The sequence below is a fragment of the Macaca nemestrina genome, chromosome 11 (genome assembly GCF_043159975.1).
Source record: "Macaca nemestrina isolate mMacNem1 chromosome 11, mMacNem.hap1, whole genome shotgun sequence".
Taxonomy (NCBI): domain Eukaryota; kingdom Metazoa; phylum Chordata; class Mammalia; order Primates; family Cercopithecidae; genus Macaca; species Macaca nemestrina.
In genome coordinates, this window is record NC_092135.1 from 130,054,050 (window position 1) to 130,074,249 (window position 20,200).

The window sequence follows — 20,200 nt, forward strand, 5'->3', positions numbered from 1 at the left end:
GATGTTCTAGATAGTCATTTTATTTGTAAATAATAAACACATAGTCTCTTTTCCAATATTTATTCCTCTTCCTTTTCTGATTTTGTTGGCTAGGGCTGCTCCAGCTTAGGGTTGAGTTGTAGGTGGTATCTCCTCCTAACTGTAATGGGAATGCCAGTAATGTTATAGTGTTAAGTATGATATATATATAGACATATATTTACATATTATATATCATATATATAAATAAATTAACATATTATTTTAATTAAGTGCTTATTAAGTGTCCTTTTTTTTTTTTTTTTTTTTTTTTTGAGACGGAGTCTCACGCTGTTGCCCAGGCTGGAGTGCAGTGGCGCGATCTCGGCTCACTGCAAGCTCCGCCTCCTGGGTTCACGCCATTCTCCTGCCTCAGCCTCCTGAGTAGCTGGGACTACAGGTGCCCGCCACCGCGCCCGGCTAATTTTTTGTATTTTTAGTAGAGACGGGGTTTCACTGTGGTCTCGATCTCCTGACCTTGTGATCCGCCCACCTCGGCCTCCCAAAGTGCTGGGATTACAGGCTTGAGCCACCGCGCCCGGCCTAAGTGTCCTTTTTTTTAGATGTTTAATACTAATTGGTGGCCAGGCGTGGTGGCTCACGTCTGTAATCCCAGCATTTTGGGAGGCTGAGGTGCATGGATCGCTTGAGTCCAGGAGTTCAAGACCAGCTTGGGCAACATGGAGAAACTCCATCTCTATTAAAAACACAAAAATTAGCTGGGCATCATGGTGCAGGCCCGTAATCCCAGCTACTCGGGAGACTGAACCATGAGAATTGCTTGAACCTGGGAGGCTGAGGTTGTGGAGGTGAGATTGTACCACTTCACTCCAGTGTGGGTGATAGAAGTGAGGCTCTGTCTCAAAAAAAAAAAAAAAAAAAAAAAAAAGAAATACTAGTTGGTGGTACATTTTGTCATATTCTTTTTTGGACATTTGTTAAGTTCACCTCCCCCATTGCTATATAGTGAGTTATATTTAATAGACTCTCATAGGATATACTTGCTTGAATGTATAATCTTCAATATATTGTGGAGATTCATGTTAATATTTTATTTAGGATTTTTGCATCTATGTTCATTATTGAGATTGGCCTGTATTCTTTGCTTTCCTTACTTGGCTTTGCAGTCTAGAATACACTTACTTATAGCATGGTAGGGGGTTTTTCATCTTATTCTGTGCTTTGGAATAGTTTACCTAACATGGGAAGCAAGATATTACATTTGTCTTTACATTTGTTTATGATGTAGTATATATTCAGTACTTATGTATTTCATCTTTTTGCAGTTAAATCTATCAATCCTTTTTATGGTTTTGTATTTTATGATAACTTCTTTAATCTGTCAAGTTTAGTGTGAAGTAGATAAAGAATAATGTTTTAATTCATTTCTTTTCCCTGTATAGCTCCACTACTATATTACCATTTAGTGAGAAATCTTTTTTCTATTGATCTGAAATGCCTCCTTTATCATATATTAAATAATTTATACATTTGGATTTGTTTCTTAGTGTTTTATTCAAGCATCTTTTGTTTTTTTTTGGAAACAGTCTCACCCTGTTGCCCAGGCTGGAGGGTAGTGGTGGTATCTCGTCTGACTGCAACCTCTGCCTCCTGGGTTCAAGCGATTCTCCTGCCTCAGCCTCCCAAGTAGCTGGGATTATAGGTGCCCACCACCACACCTGGCTAATTTTTGTATTTTTGGTAGAGACGAGGTTTCTCCATGTTGGCCAGGCTGGTCTCGAACTCTTGACCTCAGATGATCCACCCATCTTGGCCTCCCAAAGTGCTGGGATTACAGGTGTGAGCCACTGCACCCGGCCTCAAGCATCTTTTAAAGATAATTTTGGTAAACTCTTTTGAAAACTAGATTGAAAGACAAGTATATTTTTAAGCTGACTTTAATACATTTTAATTAATCAGACTTTGCTCTAGTTTCACTCTATGTATTTTACATTCCTCTGCCTTTTTTGGAACAGTTGTTTGAGATCAGTGGAGAGGAGTTTTCAGTGAATCTCCTAAGCTTGGTTTTTCTGGTGTATTGATTTACTGAGGCTGCCATAGGAAAGTATCACAAACTGAATGGCTTAAACAATAGAAATTTGTTATCTCACAGCTATGAAGGATAGAAGTGTGAGATCAAGGTGTTGGCAGGGCTGGTTCCTCCTAAAGGCTTTGAAGGAGAATCTGTTGCATGTCTCTCTTACCCTGTGTTGGTGGCTGGTAATCTTTGGCTTGTTAAACAGGGATCCCAATCCCCTGGTCTGTGGACTGGTACCATTCTGTGGCCTGTTAGGAACTGGGCCACAGCAGCAGGGGGTGAGTGGTGAACAAGCATTACTGTTTGAGCTCCGCCTCTGTCAGATCAGTGATGGCATTAGATTCTCATAGGAGTGCGAGCCCTGTTGTGAACTGCATGTGAGGGATGTAGGTTATGTGCTCTTTATTAGAATCTAATGCCTGATAATCGAGGGCCGGGCACGTTGGCTCACGCCTGTAATCCCGGCACTTTGGGAGGCCAAGGTGGGCGGATCACGAGGTCAGGAGATCAAGACCATCCTGCCTAACATGGTGAAACACCGTCTCTGCTAAAAATACAAAAAATTAGCCGGGCGTGGTGGCACGCGCCTGTAGTCCCAGCTACTTGGGAGGCTGAGGCAGGAGAATCGCTTGAACCCAGGAGGTGGAGGTTGCAGTGAGTCGAGATCGCGCCACTGCACTGCAGCCTGGGTGAGGGAGTGAACCTCTATCTCAAAAAAAAAGCAAAAAAACCCCCCAAAAAACAAGTATACAAATAAATGACCAAGATCGTTTCAAGGAGTGGCAAGTACTGTGAAGGAAATAGAACAGCGTGCTGGGCTAGAAAGAGACTGTAGGAGATTAATTTAGATCTGGGTTTTTCCACCTCAGTACTGTTGACATTTTGGACTGGATAATTCTTTGTGGGAAAAGGACGGCTGTCCTGTGTACGGTAGGATGTTTAGCAGCATCCCTGGCCTTTACACTTTAGAGGCCAATGGTACTTTCCCCAGTGGTGACAGCCAAAGATGTCTCCAGACATGGCCAGATGTCCTGGGGTGGGAATGGGAAGGCAAAATACCCCAGTTAAGAACTGCACTGGTTTTTAGATTGAGTGGTCAGGGAAGGCTTTGTTTTAGTGTCTTTGCAGAAGAGAAACATTTCTTCTCAGTTCAGATAAGAATTTCATAGAACAATGTAATTCTGTGTTCTGTGAAACAGCCAGTTGGATCTTTTACCTGACAGGCTGAGATTACAAAATGAAGTAGATGTGTTTAGACATTAAAACAGTCCCTCTTGTTTCATAATTTTCTGAGGTCACTTGCCAAAGTGACCCATACCAGTGTCTTTGTCAGTGAGGTTGTGGGTATTTGGAAAGCTGTCTCCTGGAAGTGTACATCTAAGGAATATTAAGAAGCAGCGGTCTGTTCAGTCCACTCCTGGAAGCTTAGTGCAGTGCTTCTCAGTCTTTAATGAACATCAGAGCTGCTGCTGGGAGAGCCTGTTAAAACACAGATTCCAGGACCCCACTCTTAGAGACTCTGATTCAGTGGGTCTGTGGGGAGGCCTGGGAGTTTGCAGTTTGAACCATGCTCCAGAGTGCTGCTGATGCTGCTGTTCTCTGCGTTGAATAGCACTAACCGTAGAGCTCCATTTGGTTACGTTCAGGGAAGCCCTGACTTGGGCTGGTCATGAGCCATTGGGAGTATGGTTTTCGAGCTGCGTCTCTTCTCTGTTCTTTTCTTCTGTCCTTTTTACTTCATTTTAGTCAAACTCGGTAGCTTTCCCTATGTCATCTGTCATAGGAAAAGCCTTTCTTTTTTTTTTTTTTTTTTTGAGACGGAGTCTCGCTGTGTCACCCAGGCTGGAGTGCAGTGGCCAGATCTCAGCTCACTGCAAGCTCTGCCTCCTGGGTTCACGCCATTCTCCTGCCTCAGCCTCCCGAGTAGCTGGGACTACAGGCGCCCGCCACCTCGCCCGGCTAGTTTTTTGTATTTTTTAGTAGAGACGGGGTTTCACCGTGTTAGGCAGGATGGTCTCGATCTCCTGACGTTGTGATCCACCCGTCTCGGCCTCCCAAAGTGCTGGGATTACAGGCTTGAGCCACCGTGCCCGGCCGAAAGGCCTTTCAAGTGTTGATTGGGCGGGCTGTGATACAACTGAGGTGTCCTAAATTGCAATCATGTAAGTAATTTGAGATGTTTTCACCTATTATACTAAGAAATTCCATGAAGTGACACTTTTAATATGCTCAGCTTATTTTACACAGAGAAAAGAAATGAGCCATTGGCAGAATTTGTCATAACGGGAAGTCCTCTGGTATAGTTTTACCTGTTTATAGGGAGATAGTCACATTCAATTGTTGGGCCAGTAATTATTATGCAAAATGTGTATAACCCTGCAGGGGTAGGTTCTGGAGAAGGAGAATGGATGTTCGTAGGCCATACTGAAATCTTTTGCTCCTCTTAACCCATTGAACTAAATTTGTTTAAGAAGTAGTATAATTATTTTTATCAGTAAATCTAAATAGACCCTGCATTATTATTGCTGAATGGGGTTTAACAATGTATGTATATGTGTATATGTATATATTTTGTTGTTTGATTACAAAAATAATTCGAACGCTTTTCAGAAACAAAAAATCAAACTTTACTTAATTGTATGTCTTAAAGTGAGAGTCCCCACTAATCCTATTTCTAGAGAATTAAAGTTGTGAATGTGGCATGTCTGGAGGTTTCATTTGTCCCACTTTGAGAGGCAGTGATTAAAGAGATGGTTCATTGTTATATCATTGCACTTTTTATTCTAAGACATTTTGTTACAGCAGATCATTCCATTTTTAAGATGGTGCATTATCCTCATCTATAGGCCAGTGCCATGATATTTCACTTGGGAATATAATCCTGTGCTGTGTTTGGAGTAAAGTGTTGTAAGAAGGTTGAACTTTTTGTTTGTTTGTTTGTTTGTTTTTGAGATAGAGTTTCGCTTGTTTTCTTTTTTTGAGATGGAGTTTTACTCCTGTTGCCTAGGCTGGAGTGCAAGGGCACGATCAGCTCACTGCAACCTCTGCCTCCTGGGTTCAAGCGATTCTTGTGCCTCAGCCTCCTGAGTAGCTGTGATTACAGGCATGTGCCATCACGCCCGGCTAATTTTTGTATTTTTAGTAGAGGCGGGGTTTCACCACGTTGGCCAGGCTGGTCTCAAATTCCTGACCTCAGGTGATCCACCTGCTTCGACCTCCCAAAGCACTGGGATTACAAGCATGAGCCACTGTGCCCGGCCAAATTTTTTTTCTTTTTTCTTTTTTTAACATAGAAAATATAGATGAAATTCTTTCTTTAAAAATGTATATCCTTTCTTTCTCTAATATAATAGATTCTGTATTCTGTAAGCATTATGAAAATAATTTACTTTTTCTATCTTTGCTTCTTTACTGAGCATGTTTCTCATGTATGGAAGACCGGGGACATAGCAGACCTACTTCCGTGTAAGGAGTGCCAACTGTCCTGACTCTTCTGTAGGATGTGCTCTAAGCACATAGCACATCCACCTGGAGGAAATGGATTGGGCTGATAGTGGCTTAGAAGCAGCTCTAGTTTGAAACTAAAGTTAATGTGAGAGATTTGACTAGAAGTGGATGAATTGAATGTGATTCTGCTCTAGGGTGACTTTCACTGACTGAGAACTTGGAATTCATGGGAGAGAAAAGGCTTGTGAAGCTAGATGATCCCAAGGCCTGTAGAAGAACACACACTTAGAGTCTCTCAGACCTGATTAAAGGGATGCTAGCTCCTGGCAAGATAGAGATTCTGAGCTGGAAGAAACTTTAGATTGTCATCTCATACAACTGATTTAGACTTTGTCAAAGTATTGAAGGGTTTGAGGGATTGGAAAACATTTTTTAATCTGCTTGCTGGAACCTTTGGCTTCTAAAGTGAAGGATGAACTAGAGGCTGAGAAACAGCAAATTTAAGAAGAACAAACGTGCTGCTCTGTCAGGGAGAACTGGAGGATATGTTGTTATGTAAAAGCTGCTTAAAGATAGTCATTGTATTCTGGGGAAATTAGAAAAAAAACACTGAAAAATAGTCGTATATGGTTTATGTAAATAATTAAAAAGTAGGCCAGGCATGGTGGCTCACACCTGTAATCCTAGCTTTGGGAGGCTGAGGTGGGTGGATCACCTGAGGTCAGGAGTTCGAGACCAGCCTGGCCAACATGGTAAAACCCTGTCTCTATTATAAAAAAAAAAAATACAAAAATTAGCTGAATGTGGTGGTACATGCCTGTAATCCCAGCTACTTGGGAGGCTGAGGCAGGAGAATTGCTTGAACCCAGGAGGCAGAGGTTGCAGTGAGCCGAGATCACGCCACTCCCCTCCAGCCTTGGCAACAGAGTGATACTCATCTCCAAAAAAAAAAAAAAAAAAAAAGAATTAAAAAGTAATATAAGTGGAACAAAGTTCTTTATTGTAACAGAGTTTTTAAATTATTACTGGCATATAATAAGACTATTTTTATGTATTGTTTTTGGGCATTATTGAACTTCTAATCCTTTTTGAGTATCGGATTTTCTAGATAGTGATTTCCTTTATAACTGATCATTTTGTCTCATTTCTAATATTTTTAGCACCTTTTTTGTTATGTAGCAGACTATCTCTTTTAGAACTTTATTAAATAACAAATAGCAGGCTTTTCCTATTGTTAAGTTAATAGGAATGCCTCTGGTGCTTTATCATTATTCATGTTATTTTATGTTGCTAATTTTTGTTTAAACATTTTTCCTTTTAGCTTTTATTTTTAAATTAAACTTATAATTTTTATTTTATTTTTTGAGATGGAATCTCACTCTGTCACCCAGGCTGGAGCAAGTAGTGTGATTTGGGCTCACTGCAACTTGCACCTCCCAGGTTCAAGCAAATCTCCTGGCTCAGCCTCTTGAGTAACTGGGATTACATGTGCATGCCTCCGCACCCAGCTAATTTTTTGTATTTTCAGTAGAGACAACGTTTCACCATGTTGGCCAGGCTGGTCTTGAATTCCTGACCTCAAGTGATCTGGCTGCCTCAACCTCTTAAAGTGCTGGGATTACAGGCATGAGCCACTGTGCCCGGCACAAATATAAACTTTTTATTTTGAGCTACTTGTAGAATCACATGCAATTGTAAGAAATAATGTAGAGAAATCCCGTGTACCCTTCACCTAGTTTTTTCTTGTGTAACTAAGGTACAGTTATCACAATCAGGTAACTACACATACCTTGTTCACAGTCTACCATTTTCACTTGTACTCTGTATTCAGATTTTGCCAGTTTTACTTTTACTCATTTGTGTGTGTGTTCTGTCACATCTGTAGATTTGTGTGACCACCACCACAGTCAAGATAGAGTTCCATCACAAAGATCCCTTGTGCTGCATTTTCATAGCCACAGCTGTTGCCCTCCGTCTCTGCCTCCCTAACCCCATCCAACCACTAAACTCTATAATTTTGTCATTTCCAGAATGCTATATAAGCCGAATCATATAGTATATAACCTTTGAGATCGACTTTTCTTTATTCAGTGTAATTCTTTGAGATTCATTCAGATTGGTGCATGTATCAATAGTTTGTTTTTCTTCATTGCTGAGTAGTATTCCATGGCATGCATGCACCACAGCTTGCTTAACCATTCATCTGTTGAATGACAGTTGGTTGTTTTCAGGATTTGGCTATTATGAATCAAGCCACCATCAACCATGTGCGGTGTTCATTTCTCTGGAATAAATGCTCATGAATGCATACACCCTTTACTTAGACTCATCTGTTGGTAACATTTTGTCCCATTTGCTTATTGTTTGCTTCCTTTCTCTCTCTCCACTTTTCCATACACACACAAATATAAACTAAAATTTTTCCTTAACTGCTTAAAATAAATTTGACTACATCATTACTCCCACATACTTCTGTATTTCGAAGAATTAAGATTATTTTCTTACATACTATGATGATTAATATTAGGTGTCAGCTTGATTGGATTGAGGCCTAGGTAGCTGGTAAAGTATTGTTTCTGGGTGTGTCTGTGAGAGTGTTGCCAGAGGAGATTGACATTTCAGTCAGTAGACTGGGAGAGGAAGACCCACCCTCAGTGTGGGCGGACACCATCCAATTGGCTGCCAGTGTGTCTAGAACAAGTGGGTTAAGCTGGCTTGCTGAGTCATCTGACTTTTATTTTTCTCCCATGCTGGATGCTTCAGTCCACTCCTGCTGCCCTTGGACATCGACTCTGGGTTCTTCCGCCTTTGGACTCTTGGACTTACACCAGTGGTTTGCCCGGGGCTCTTGGGCTTTCAGCCACGGACTGAAGGCAGCACTTTTGGCTTCCCTACTTTTGAGGCTTTAGGACATGGACTGAGCCACTAATGGCTTCTTTCTTCCTCAGCTTGCACATGGCTTGTAGTGGGACTTTGCCTTGTGATTGTATGAGCCAATTTTCCTTAATAAACTCCCTTTCATATATGCATATAAACTATTAGTTCTGCCCCTCTGGAGAACCCTGACTAGCACACATACCCACAGGAAAGTTATCAACTTAATTTAACATAACTTTTGATACAGCTTTTATCAGACCTATCATGTATAACGATTTTGTCAATTCACCTAGCAACGTCCCGTTTAGCATCTTTTCCCCTTTCTAGTACAGGGACTGGTCTAGGTCCACATATTGTGTTTCATTTTTACGGTTCCTTTACCTCCTTTAATCTGGGAACAGCTCTTTACTTTGTCTTCTGTGACACTGGCATATTTGAAGAAGCAAAAATGAGAACTTTGCATGTATTATCTCCTTTAGTACTTAAGACAGCTCTACAAAGAAGCTTTTATTATTATTGCCTCTTTTAGATGATGAAACTGAGGGACAGAGAGATGAAATAATTTGCTCAAGTCACAAGTCTTAAATGGTAGAACCTGGATTCAAACCTGGGTGTTTTGACTTCAGAAGCCTGTTTAACCACTGAGCTCTACTGTCTTCTATTAATCTTTTAGCCTGTTTGTAGTAGCACTTGACCTTTCAGAAACTGAGAACCAGGGAAACTATTTTCTGTGTTAGCTGTCATCAACAGATATCTTATTTGTTTTACAGTAGATGATCCATTTTGTGATGACTTCAGATATTTCATCTGTTGCTTCGAGTTGGAATTAAAGTTAGGTCTGCATCTGATTAACATTTATGGTACTTTATGGAAGTACTAGTTTAGGCTGGGTGCGGTGGCTCACACCTGTAATCCCAGCACTGTGGGAGGCCGAGGTGGGCGGATCACGAGGTCAGGAGATCGAGACCATCCTGGCTAACACGGTGAAACCCCATCTCTACTAAAAATACAAAAAATTAGCCGGACGTGGTGGCGGGCGCCTGTAGTCCCAGCTACTCGGGAGGCTGAGGCAGGAGAATGGCGTGAGCCCAGGAGGCGGAGGTTGCAGTGAGCCGAGACCGTGCCACTGCACTCCAGCCGAGGCAACAGAGCGAGACTCTATTTCAAAAAAAAAAAAAAAGTTTAAATGAAGTTTTAAGCATCAAGCAGCTGATTGTCTTGCATATTAGAAATGAGAGTTTATAGGAAACCCTAAGTTGTCTGGACTGTGTCTTTCAGGCCAGGTAAGGGTAGTTTCTTCCAGGACATTCTTCAGGGCTTGGTCTAGTCTTTGTTAATTGTCTCAAAGAAAGAGCTCCACTATCTGTGGAGGAAGGCAGTTTTCTAATCTCTCATCTGTCCGGAAGTTTTTCTTTGTAATAAGATGTGGCAATTAAAATATGCGTTACTCTTTCTAAGTTTCTTTTGAGGTTACTACCATCTGAAGTAATATGAAATACATGTGTATGGGTTTGCCAAGATTGCAGTTTCTGTGGGAATCATAACATTGGATTTAATCAAATCTGCGTTAATGAAGTGTGCACAAAGGCTCTGCATGAATATAGGTTTTATATTTAATGTGCATCTGGAGGCAAGATCTTAGTGATGTAGTTTCCCTATAAGTGACAAGTTGAATACTTGCAAGTTGAAGGTTTAAGGTAATCCCCAAGATTAGGAACTTTGCCACGGAACTGAAGTCCTGCACCCTGACCCTCGGTTCAGAAGGGGTGCATAAACACTGGGAATCTGGAGCTCTGTAGTGGAACTGGAGGCCCAGCTTATTTCCCTGGGGTCTGTAGACTTTGGACTTGTTTTGTCTCCATGAGAAGCAGGGATTCCAGTGCTGCTGTTTTGACTTCTCTTTTTGAAGCAGTAGGTAGAAGAAATACACCAGGTCTGTCATAGTTGTACTTTGGTACTTTGGAAATGATTTTGGTCGTTTTTCTTTTTCTTTCTTCCTTTTTTTTTTGTTTTTTTGAGACAGGGTTTTGCTCTGTTGCCCAGGCTGGAGAGCAGTGGAGCAGTCTCTGCTCACCACAACCTCTGCCTCCCGGGTTCAAGCGATTCTCCTGCCTTAGCCTCCCAAGTAGCTGGGATTAAAACATGTGCCACCATGCCCAGCTAGTTTTGTATTTTTAGTAGAGACAGGGTTTGTCCATTTTGGCCAGGCTGGTCTCGCACTCCCGACCTCAGATGATCCACCTGCCTCGGCCTGCCAAAGTGCTGGGATTACAGACGTGAGCCACCATGCCTGGCCTTTTTTTCTTAGATCATTTTCTCTGCCGTCTACCTGAAGTTGTATAACTATTACGTTCATGGTGATGGTCCTTGAGAGTGGTAGTGGTTTTTACGTGGGAAATCTAGAATTTTGGAATACTCCAAACCCTAGAATCCCCATCTTTCAAACTCACTCATATTGAAGGGCGTGAACGTGGAACATAATTTCTCCACAGAAAGTGGAGCTCGAGTCAGGGGTGTCTTTGCAGGGCCTCTGCCAGGTCCACCAGTGCCAGGTCCTCAGCTGACAGACCAAAATCAGAAGGTTGACTTAGAGGTCATCAGGCTTTCCCTATCTATCTGTGGTCTGTTTTAGTATCTTAGTCATTTTACTGTTTAGAATTTTGTGTCCTGCATTCCTCCGGATTCCTTGAATAACACTAGACTTCTCCGTGACTTTGAGGGTACATTACAACTGGTTGTGACTTTGTATGTCTTCTTACAGGAGTGTTCTCCAAGACATGACGTGGATCTTGTGTGTAGGCAGGAAGATGGTTCTTAGCAAGGCCTTACCATGCTTGGGGCTGAAAGTCTGTTGGTAGTAACTTCCAGATGTTTGCAGCCGCAGTCCTGAGAGTAGTAGGCATTGTTACAGCAATACTTTCCCAAGAATAAGGCCATGATATAACTGACATTTTTTTAAAAAATAAAGAACTAACACAGAAGCTAGATTGATATTAATCTCTTGTGTAAAATAAAAACAAGTTTTTATGAACACTGACATTTTATTTGAACTGATATGAACCTAGGGAAAATTACTTTCAATTCTTGTATGTTTTAGTCATTTTGTTCAGTTGATTATAGGTTCTGAAAGTCACATATTTTTCCAAATTGCCATGGTAAAATTGACCATGTGGATGAGCTTTGCAACTCTTTTTCCTTTGTCTTATTACTTTTGAGAATAGTATATGGAGATGTGATGGCTCGGATTACCATTGAAATTATGCACATAGATAGAGGATGAGTTATTTTTCAGCTTTATTTTTAAATAACTGCTTCTGTATCACAGCATGAAATTTGGATTGCGCTTGTGGTAACCTTGCTCCATAAAATTTATGCCTTCTGCAAGTAAAGGCCCTAAGTGATAGTAGTTGTTGCTGAATTGTTTGCTAAATAGAATATTTTGCCAGTATGACCTGTAAAGGGGAGTTTTTAAAACATATGTGTCAGTATAATTTTGTGTGTGTTTGTGTGTGTGTTTGTATGGAGGGGTAGATGAAAAATCTTTGGCTATTAGTTGAAAATTAATTTGATGATGAATATATGGTAGTTTCTTACATTTTTTCTACTTCATGGATGTTTTAAAATTTCCAAAATAAAGAGTAAAAGAGTCTCCCCAAAAGGTAATTAAGAAAAATGACAAAGGACTGGGCACAGTGGCTCACACCTGTAATCTCTGCACTGAGGGAGGCTGAGGCAGGATCGCTTGAGCCCAGGAGTTTGAGGCCAGCCTGGGCAACATAGTGAGACCTTGTCTCTACAAAAAAGTAGAAAAAATTAGCGGGGTGTGGTGGTGTATGCCTATAGTCCCAGCTATGTGGGAGGCTGAAGTGGGAGGATTACTTGAGCCCGGGAGGTTGAGGCTACAGTGAGCTGTGATCGTGCCACTGCACTCCAGCCTGGGTGACAGAGTGACATAGTGAGATCTTGTCTCAAACAACAACAAAAAGACAAGATCTAGGTTTTATTTGATAGTAGGGACAAGGGTTAATGAAATAGATGTCATGATTTCTAAAACCTTCCGGGGTGGCTTTTTCAGTGGTGCTGAAGTACTGCTCTGAATTACTTCAGGAGAGAGAACAGAATTTTACCGTTATTGTCTAGGTTTACTGATCGTGGCAGAGGTATTCCAGTGTGCTGCCCATACATTATAAAAAGAAACTCTTTTTTTTTTTTCCAGAAGATCCTTTTATTTGATGTTTGGAGCCAAGCATGAATTCTGACACCAATGTCTTCATATGCTTCTTTAGGTTTTGATTTTTTTTTTTTTTTTTTTTTTAAGATGAGGTTTTAAGATGAGGCTTTTAATTAGTCTCTATTGTTTTCAATTTTACAAGTGTTTCTCTCTGTTCCCTCCTCCACTGGATGGATGGAGAGCAGTTTCTTATTGTTTCTAAAGTACTTGTGTTTGACTTGCACTTTTTGCCACTCTGTCCAGAATTTGTCTCCAAAGTCTGCACATTTTTCCCATAAAGAAAGGTTAGAATAAATTTCAGGGGGTTGAAAATGCCAGGTTGGTACGAAAGTCTTTAAAGCATAGGAGGTACTCTTACTCATTTCAGTGTAATAATTCTGTAGATGACTTTAATCGTAGTAATAAAATGTGGGAGAGAAACATGAGGTTGAATTTATAATGTTATACTGTACAGAGTACATATGAGAAATGAAGCTATTTGTTGAAACAGTTTCCACCTTATAATATTTTTGGGCCTTATTTGGTAGCAAAGCTTGTATTTGAGATCTCTTTCAATTTTGGTTTTGTATGTTTTGTCATGGCAAATCTTAGATTTGTTATTGTGTGATTTATGACCAAAACTCTGGTACTTCAGTGGCATTAAGATGATTCTGTCTTTATTAGGCAAGTAGTGATACTATAGATCCACTCAAGCAATATCCTTCATGAACTTCCTGCCATTACCAGTGTCCTGTGTATTACCAAGATGTGAATATACTAAACTCCAGCACTCCAATAAATCTTAAACAGATTCTGAGGTTTTAGAGTGCTATATGAATTTATAAGAGAATTTCAGAAGCGAGAGAAAGTTTAGTTGTCTTTAAGAGTTTTCTTTTTTTCTTTTTTTTTTTTTTTGAGCTCTGCCTCCCGGGCTCAAGCGATCCTCCTACCTCAGCCTCCCAAGAAACTGGGACCATAGACATGAGCCATTGTGCCCGGCTAATTTTTGTATTTTTTTGTAGAGATGGGGTTTTGCCATGTCACCCAGGCTGGTATTGAACTCCTGGCCTCAAGTGATCCACCTGTCTTGGTCTCCCAAAGTGCTAGGATTACAGGCGTCAGCCCACCGTGCCCAGCCTAAGAGTTTTCTTAAATTCCGTAATACGGGAAATGTTTAATATTTTGATGGCAACTATTGTCTTTAAATTATTTTTATTTTTTTAGAGACAGGGTCTAGCCCGTCTCCTAGGCTGGAGTACAATGGCACTATCATAGCTTCCTGCAGTCTTGAACTCCTGGGTTCAAATGATCCTCCTCCTTCAGTTTTCTGAGTTGCTGGGAGTACAGCATGTGCCACCACCTGGCTGATATTTAGATTTTTGGTAGAGATGAATTCAGACTATGTTGCCCAGGCTGGTCTTAAACTCCTGGGCTCAAAGGATCCTTCCACCTCAGCCTCCGAAAGTGCTGGGATTACAAGCATGAGCCACCACGCCTGACCTTAATTGTCTTTTAAATTTAGAGTTGAAAAACATTACAGAGGCTTTTCATTATTTTCCATCAGGGTATATCATATTATTTGCATCAGGGTATATTGCCAAACTGTGCCTGTAATTCCTAATGTGACATTAGGCCCTAATAAATTATCCTGTCATCAAGAACATTTATTAGGTGTGTACTCTGTGGGCATAGTGTAGAAGTAGTCACAACACATGGTCCCTGCTCCTCAGTAATTTACAGGTTTTGAGGAGTACACAGGGCATCTCTTTTAATGACTTCATTCAGTAAACATTTCCTGGGTACCCACTGTGTGCCAGCGCTTCCAGGAACTGGGGATACAGTGATGAATGGGACATACAAGGCTCTGCACTCTTGGAATTTACATGCTGGAACCCTCAACATTTCATGTGCTAAATGACAAAATTGTTAAGGACCTTATGAGGGAAGGTATTACTTTGCTGTGGTATGGTTGGGAAGGCTGTATTGAGGGATGAGGACTGGAGCTGGACAGGCGTGAGAGTGTTCATTTCCCAGTGTGTATTCTGTGGAACCTGCTATCAGAGATTTCATGGTCAAATAGATGGAAAACATGACCCACTTGGGATTGTGGAGAAGGCATCCCAAGAGCTGGAGAAATCAGGGGAGACAGTGAGGGAGAGGATATGGAAGTTGAGCTGTTCTTTAATGGGTAAAATTTTAATAGTGAGGTTGGAGTAGAGGGTGAGTGAACTGTGTGAGAATGTGGAGGGAGCTTGAAGAGTATCGGCCATGTTGGGGGACGCTACCCAAAATGCGCCTGTCCCCAGCCTCCCCTCCTACCCTCACAGAAGCTACCCATTGTCCTTGGCCCCACCGCATCACCTCTTCCATCCTTTCTGTGTTTTAACATGCTCAAGTTTCTCCTTTCATAAAAACACCAACAAAAAGGCAAACTGTCTTTTGCTTCCACCTCTCCTGCTTCCTGGCTAAATTTCACGAACAATCAACAGCTCACCAACTCCACATCCCCCCAGCCCATTCATGTCTCAGCTGATTTCTCTTTTGTGTTATCCCCGTTGCTTCCCCCTTGCAACTCTCACTGAGCCCCCTGTGATATCCATGCTGCTAAGTATAATGCCTTATTTCACTTCTCTTAGTGACATAGGACTTCATTGCCTCTGCCTTCTTGAAATCTTGATTTTCTTTCTCTTTTCCCCCGTGCCAAGCCTCCAGGAAGTACAGAAAAAACATTTTCTTGACATCACACTCTTCCAAGTTTTCTCTTATATCTCCCTCTGAGGAGGCCATTTTTCCTCAGTCTTTGCAATTTCTGTTCCCTTCTCCCTGGCTATTGAACTTTGAGACTCCTCAGAGTCTTAATCCTAGGTCCCTTCCCTTTTTTCTCCATATTCTTCCTAGGCCAATCGCATCTGTGTTCAACTTCAGTTGCTTTGGTTATGATTTGTTCTCTGGTGACTCCCAAATTTGCTCTCAGCCCGGATGTTCTTCAGAGCTCCTGACTTTTCTGTCCAACTGCCTGGTGTTGCAGTCACCTCAAACTCAATACGTCCAGTTCTGGGCTGATGCTCTCTACCCATCTATCCTCATTCAATAACCCTGTCCTGGTGCATGTAACTCCCATCCATCCAATTATGTAAGCTCGAAAATGTGAAGTTATTTTTATTTTTATTTTTTTTTTTGAGACAGAGTCTTGGAGTGCAGTGATATGATCTTGGCTTACTGCAACCCCTGCATCCGAGGTTCAAGCAAGTCTCCTGCCTCAGCCTCCCGAGTAGCTGGGATTCCAGGTGTGTGCCACCACATCTGGCTGATTTTTGTATTTTTAGTAGAGACAGGGTTTCACCATGTTGGCCTGGCTGACCTCAAACTCCTGACCTCAGGTGATCCACTTGCCTTGGCCTCCCAAATTGCTGGGATTACAGGCATGAGCCACTGCGCCTGGCTGAGATGGCTTTTTTTCTTTATCAGTAATCCTTGACTGAGGTCAGCAGTCCCCCAGTTACCTCTGAGGGTCTGCATCACTTAAGTTTAATTACCTGGAGATTTCACACCGATCCTAAAATGATATATTGTAGGTAAATGGTGTCCAGCTGATGTCTTTCATTAAAATGAAATGATTATACACATTTAAGTCCCTCCCTCTCATCCACTTTAATACTTAAGGATAAAACAGGAGCTCATATTCTAACTGCATTTTTTTTTTTTGGTCTTCTTAGAAGAGCTCTAATGGTTAACATTGTTGAATAAGAATGTCATTGTTGAATAAGTTGTCATTCAGCTATGTCAATGACAGGTTCTACAAATGAAAAAAATAACAATTTACCTTTTTTTTTTCTTTTGTGATCATGCTTTTCATGTTGTGACTAAGAACTTTTCACCTAATCCTAGGTCCTCCTGCTTTTCTCTTATGGTCTCCTCTAAGAGTTTTATAGTTTTTGTATTAGATCTGGCATCCATTTTGAGTTAATTTTTATATATGGTCTGAGGCAAAGGTCAAGATTTTTTGATAGTTTTTTTTTTTTTTGGTCTATTGATGTCCAGTTGTTCCAGCACTGTTTGTTGAAAAGGCTGTCTTTCCTCCCTTGAATTGCATTTGCACTTCTGTCTGAAATCAGTTGGGCATATTTGCAAGGGGCTGTTTCTGGGATCTCTCTGTTGTTCCATTGGTCTAGGTGGCTGTCCCTCTGAAAATATCACAGTCTTAATTGCTATAGCTATATAGCTTAAAATCAGGTAGTATGATTCCTCCAACTTTATTTTTTTTTGGTTGTTCATTATTTTAGTTATTCTAGTTCCTTTTCATTTCTATATAAAATTTAAGATAAGCTTGTCTATCTCTACAAAAGATCTTGGGACTTTGCTAAGAATTATGTTGAATGTATAAATCAGTTTGGGGAGAATTGATGTCTTTACTATGTCGTAGTCTACTAGTGTCAACAGCTTACCACTTCAGGTAGAACATAGGAAACTTACTGCGATTTAGGTCCCTTTACCCTCCCTGCTTTATAGTTAGTTGTCTTAAATATCTCCTTTACATACATTGAAAACCACATCAGACAATATTATACTTTTGCTTTTAATTACCTAATGTAATTTTAAAAACTTAAGAGGAGAAAGTCTAGTACTAGTACACTTAACTATAAAGTTACTCTCCAGCATTAACTTTTTACTTATAAAAGTTCTATTTAATTCTTTCAAAATTTACATTTTAGTAAGTTTCTTTCACTTGTGTTTATTTTTTCTTTTCTTTTTTTCTTTTATTCATTTTTTTTGAGATAGGTTCTCACTCTGTCACCCAGGCTGGAGTGCAGTGGTGTGATCATGGCTCACTGTAACCTCGACCTTCTGGGCTCAGGTGATCCTCTCACTTCAGCCTTTCAAGTAACTGGGACTACAGGCACATGCCAACACATCTGGCTAACTTTTTGTAGAGAAGGGGTCTCACTATTTTGCCCAGGCTGGTCTCAAACTCCTGGGCTCAAGTGTTTTGCCCTCCTCAGTCTCCCAGGTGTGAGCCACTGGGCCCTTTTATTACTTTATGTACATAGTTTAAAAATATTCTGTATTTGTCTTTTTTTAAGACCAGAAGTTATTTTGTACTACATTTTGCTATTTTTTTTTCTTTTCTGACTGTCAGTCATGATGGCTCTTTCCTTATGTGTTTTGTAAGCATTTAGCAGGCTTTGGACTGTAGGCATATTCTGAAGCAAATAGTTCTGAGAGGAGTTTTTGGTTCAGCAGTGGGTACTACCAATCTAGGATCACTTTAAGTTTGTTTCTATGCTTGGGGTTTGTTAGCTGGACCCTATTGTATGAATGCAATCTTGGGTTCTGAATGTTCAGAGGAGACTCTCCTGTGGAGCCTAGATCAAAACAGACACCTGTGATTTTTTTCCTTCACCAGCAGGTGTATTTTTTCTAGCCTATTTTCTCACTGAGATTGTTCCCCTTCAAGGGTCTGAGTTTTTTCCAAGGGGCTCACTTCAACCTCTCTACATTTTGTATCATCAAGGCCTGAGAATCTTCTGTCCCTCTGCAGCTTTAAACCACTCTTGATACTAACACCAGAAAGTGCTCCCAGGGTCTCTGTAGCCTCAGTTTTTACTTTTTCTGGTTTCTAGCTCCCACCTGATTTTTAGCTCCTGGTGATTTTCTTTTCTTTCTTGAGAACTCAACTGTGCATTTTAAAAGAAACTGGTAATATTTTGTTTAGCAGTTATAGTAATTCAGTATCAGAAGGTTTTTCAGATATTGACTCCACTGTGTTCCTAGAAATAGAAGAGTCTGACACACAGCTTCCAAACCATTCAATAAAGTATAGATTATTGGGTCCCATGAGGGACTCACTCTGGTTTCTTCAAAATTGGTCATTTGGGACAAAAGTTTCTTCCTGTCTCTCAGGAGGGGCTGTGGTAGAGACACTTGTTCTTAAAAGGAAGAAGCACGGGCATCTTCAGTACTGCCCTCACATCTGCCAGACAGAGAGGTTCAAGAAGGAAGGGAATGCTCAACTGTGTCGAGTGCGACAGCAAGGTCAAGTAAGATCAAGACTGAAAATTGACAGTGGGATTTCACAATTAGAATGTCTTTGCCAGAGTAATCCCCATGGAATTGGGAGGATGGTCTTTGGTCCAGGCAATTCCTGTTTTTCTCAGGAAGAATGACTTCTTGTTTATCAGTATGTGGTTTGTTTTATGCTCTCTTATTTTAATACTGTCTAGCTTCCAACCTTGCCTTAGATAGAGTAGCTATATCTGTCATAGAAACTGGATTCAGCTGTAGAGTGTAGGACCTATCTTGTATATACCTAGGTCCTTAAAGCTTTTGTTTATGTCTCAGGTGAGGTCATCAGAAGGAAGAACTGAAGAGGTAAGAGCCGAGCTGGGGTATTAAAGTAAAAGAAAGAATATAATGAAGTATCGTCAGTTTTAACATGAAGCCTCTATTTTGTGGAATTTCTAAAATTTATGAAAAATTTGAAACATACAAAAGTAGAGAATAGTGCATTGAGAGACTAGTGCATAACCCAAATTTAGTACTTTTTGTACATTTGCCATGTTTATCTTTCTTTTGCTGAAATATTTTAAAGAAATCCTGACATCATTTATGTACATATCTTAACTATGCAATATGAACATTTTCACATGTAGTCAAAGTACTGTTACCACACCTAATATAAAATTGATTATTCTTTACTACTGTGCATAGACTATGGAGGCTTTCTATTTTAAAGTTCTTTGAACATGCTGAGATTGTTCCTCCTTTTCTGTCTTTATACTTGTCATACTGTCTGTCTAGAAGGCTCTAGTCTGTGACCTCCACATGGTGGCCTTCGTGACAGTATTATTTCTCAATAAAGGCTTTCTTGATGACTGAACTAAAGTAGTGTCCATTTTCCCCACCCTGTTGGCCACTGCCTCCCCACTCTGTGTCATTGCCTGTGTACTTGTTTATTGTCCATCTCGTCCCCTAGATTGTAAGCGCCATGAGAGTAGGGACCTGGTCTGTCATGGCTATTGTTCTATGGCCAGGGCCTGAAGCAAGCCTAGCATATTGTAAGGAAGCAAAGGTTTAGAAACAAGTCAGCTATTAGATTAATAAAGATTCCAAAATTTGCTTAATATTTTATAACCATTATCTCTTCCTACAACTGATTTCTATTCCAGAGCTTTTCTTTTCTCAAGAGCTTTAACCAACAGCTGTGTTTGCAAAAAGTGCTGGGCTGTTGTCCCTTTCAGGACATTTAATCTTTTAAATCCTCAAAATATTTTGTAAAATATAAGTGAGTAAAGTCACTGCTGACCTGTTAAGAGGCAGTGTTTTTACTGACATAACTCTCATTTGAGATCACTTTATTTGAGCTTGCAGCTAATAAATCTGTTTTGGCTCATATGAAACAGGATGGAATGATCCTGTAGTCCACATAGCCTTTAATTGATTATTTGAACTTCATTTATTTAGTGCGTCATTTGTATTCCATGTTGGGGTATGTTAAAATTGTTACATTGTCAGTTGTTGGGAATATTCTTTGGCATGAGAAAAAATGTAATTCAGTAAAACAGGTATGATTCTATGATTAGATTTGGGTTCTTTTGAAAAACATAATTTCA

The 20,200-nt window shown here is 40.5% G+C and overlaps 1 protein-coding gene and 1 long non-coding RNA gene across 3 annotated transcripts in view; one reads left to right on the top strand and one right to left on the bottom strand.

The window, feature by feature from the left end:
• The window catches only part of LOC105473922 (DIS3 like 3'-5' exoribonuclease 2), a 374,047-nt gene that overhangs the window by 19,615 nt on the left and 334,232 nt on the right, over positions 1–20,200 (top strand).
• The window catches only part of LOC139357245 (uncharacterized), a 40,423-nt gene that overhangs the window by 2,927 nt on the left and 17,296 nt on the right, over positions 1–20,200 (bottom strand). Inside the window, exons 3-4 of one of the 2 annotated variants that reach the window (XR_011610136.1) lie at positions 18,898–18,971; positions 67–139 (exon numbers count right to left, since the gene is read on the bottom strand). This is a non-coding gene — a long non-coding RNA (uncharacterized lncRNA). Of the gene's footprint in view, positions 1–66; positions 140–18,897; positions 18,972–20,200 lie in introns of those variants that run through there. The other variant, XR_011610137.1, reaches the window with a different exon arrangement.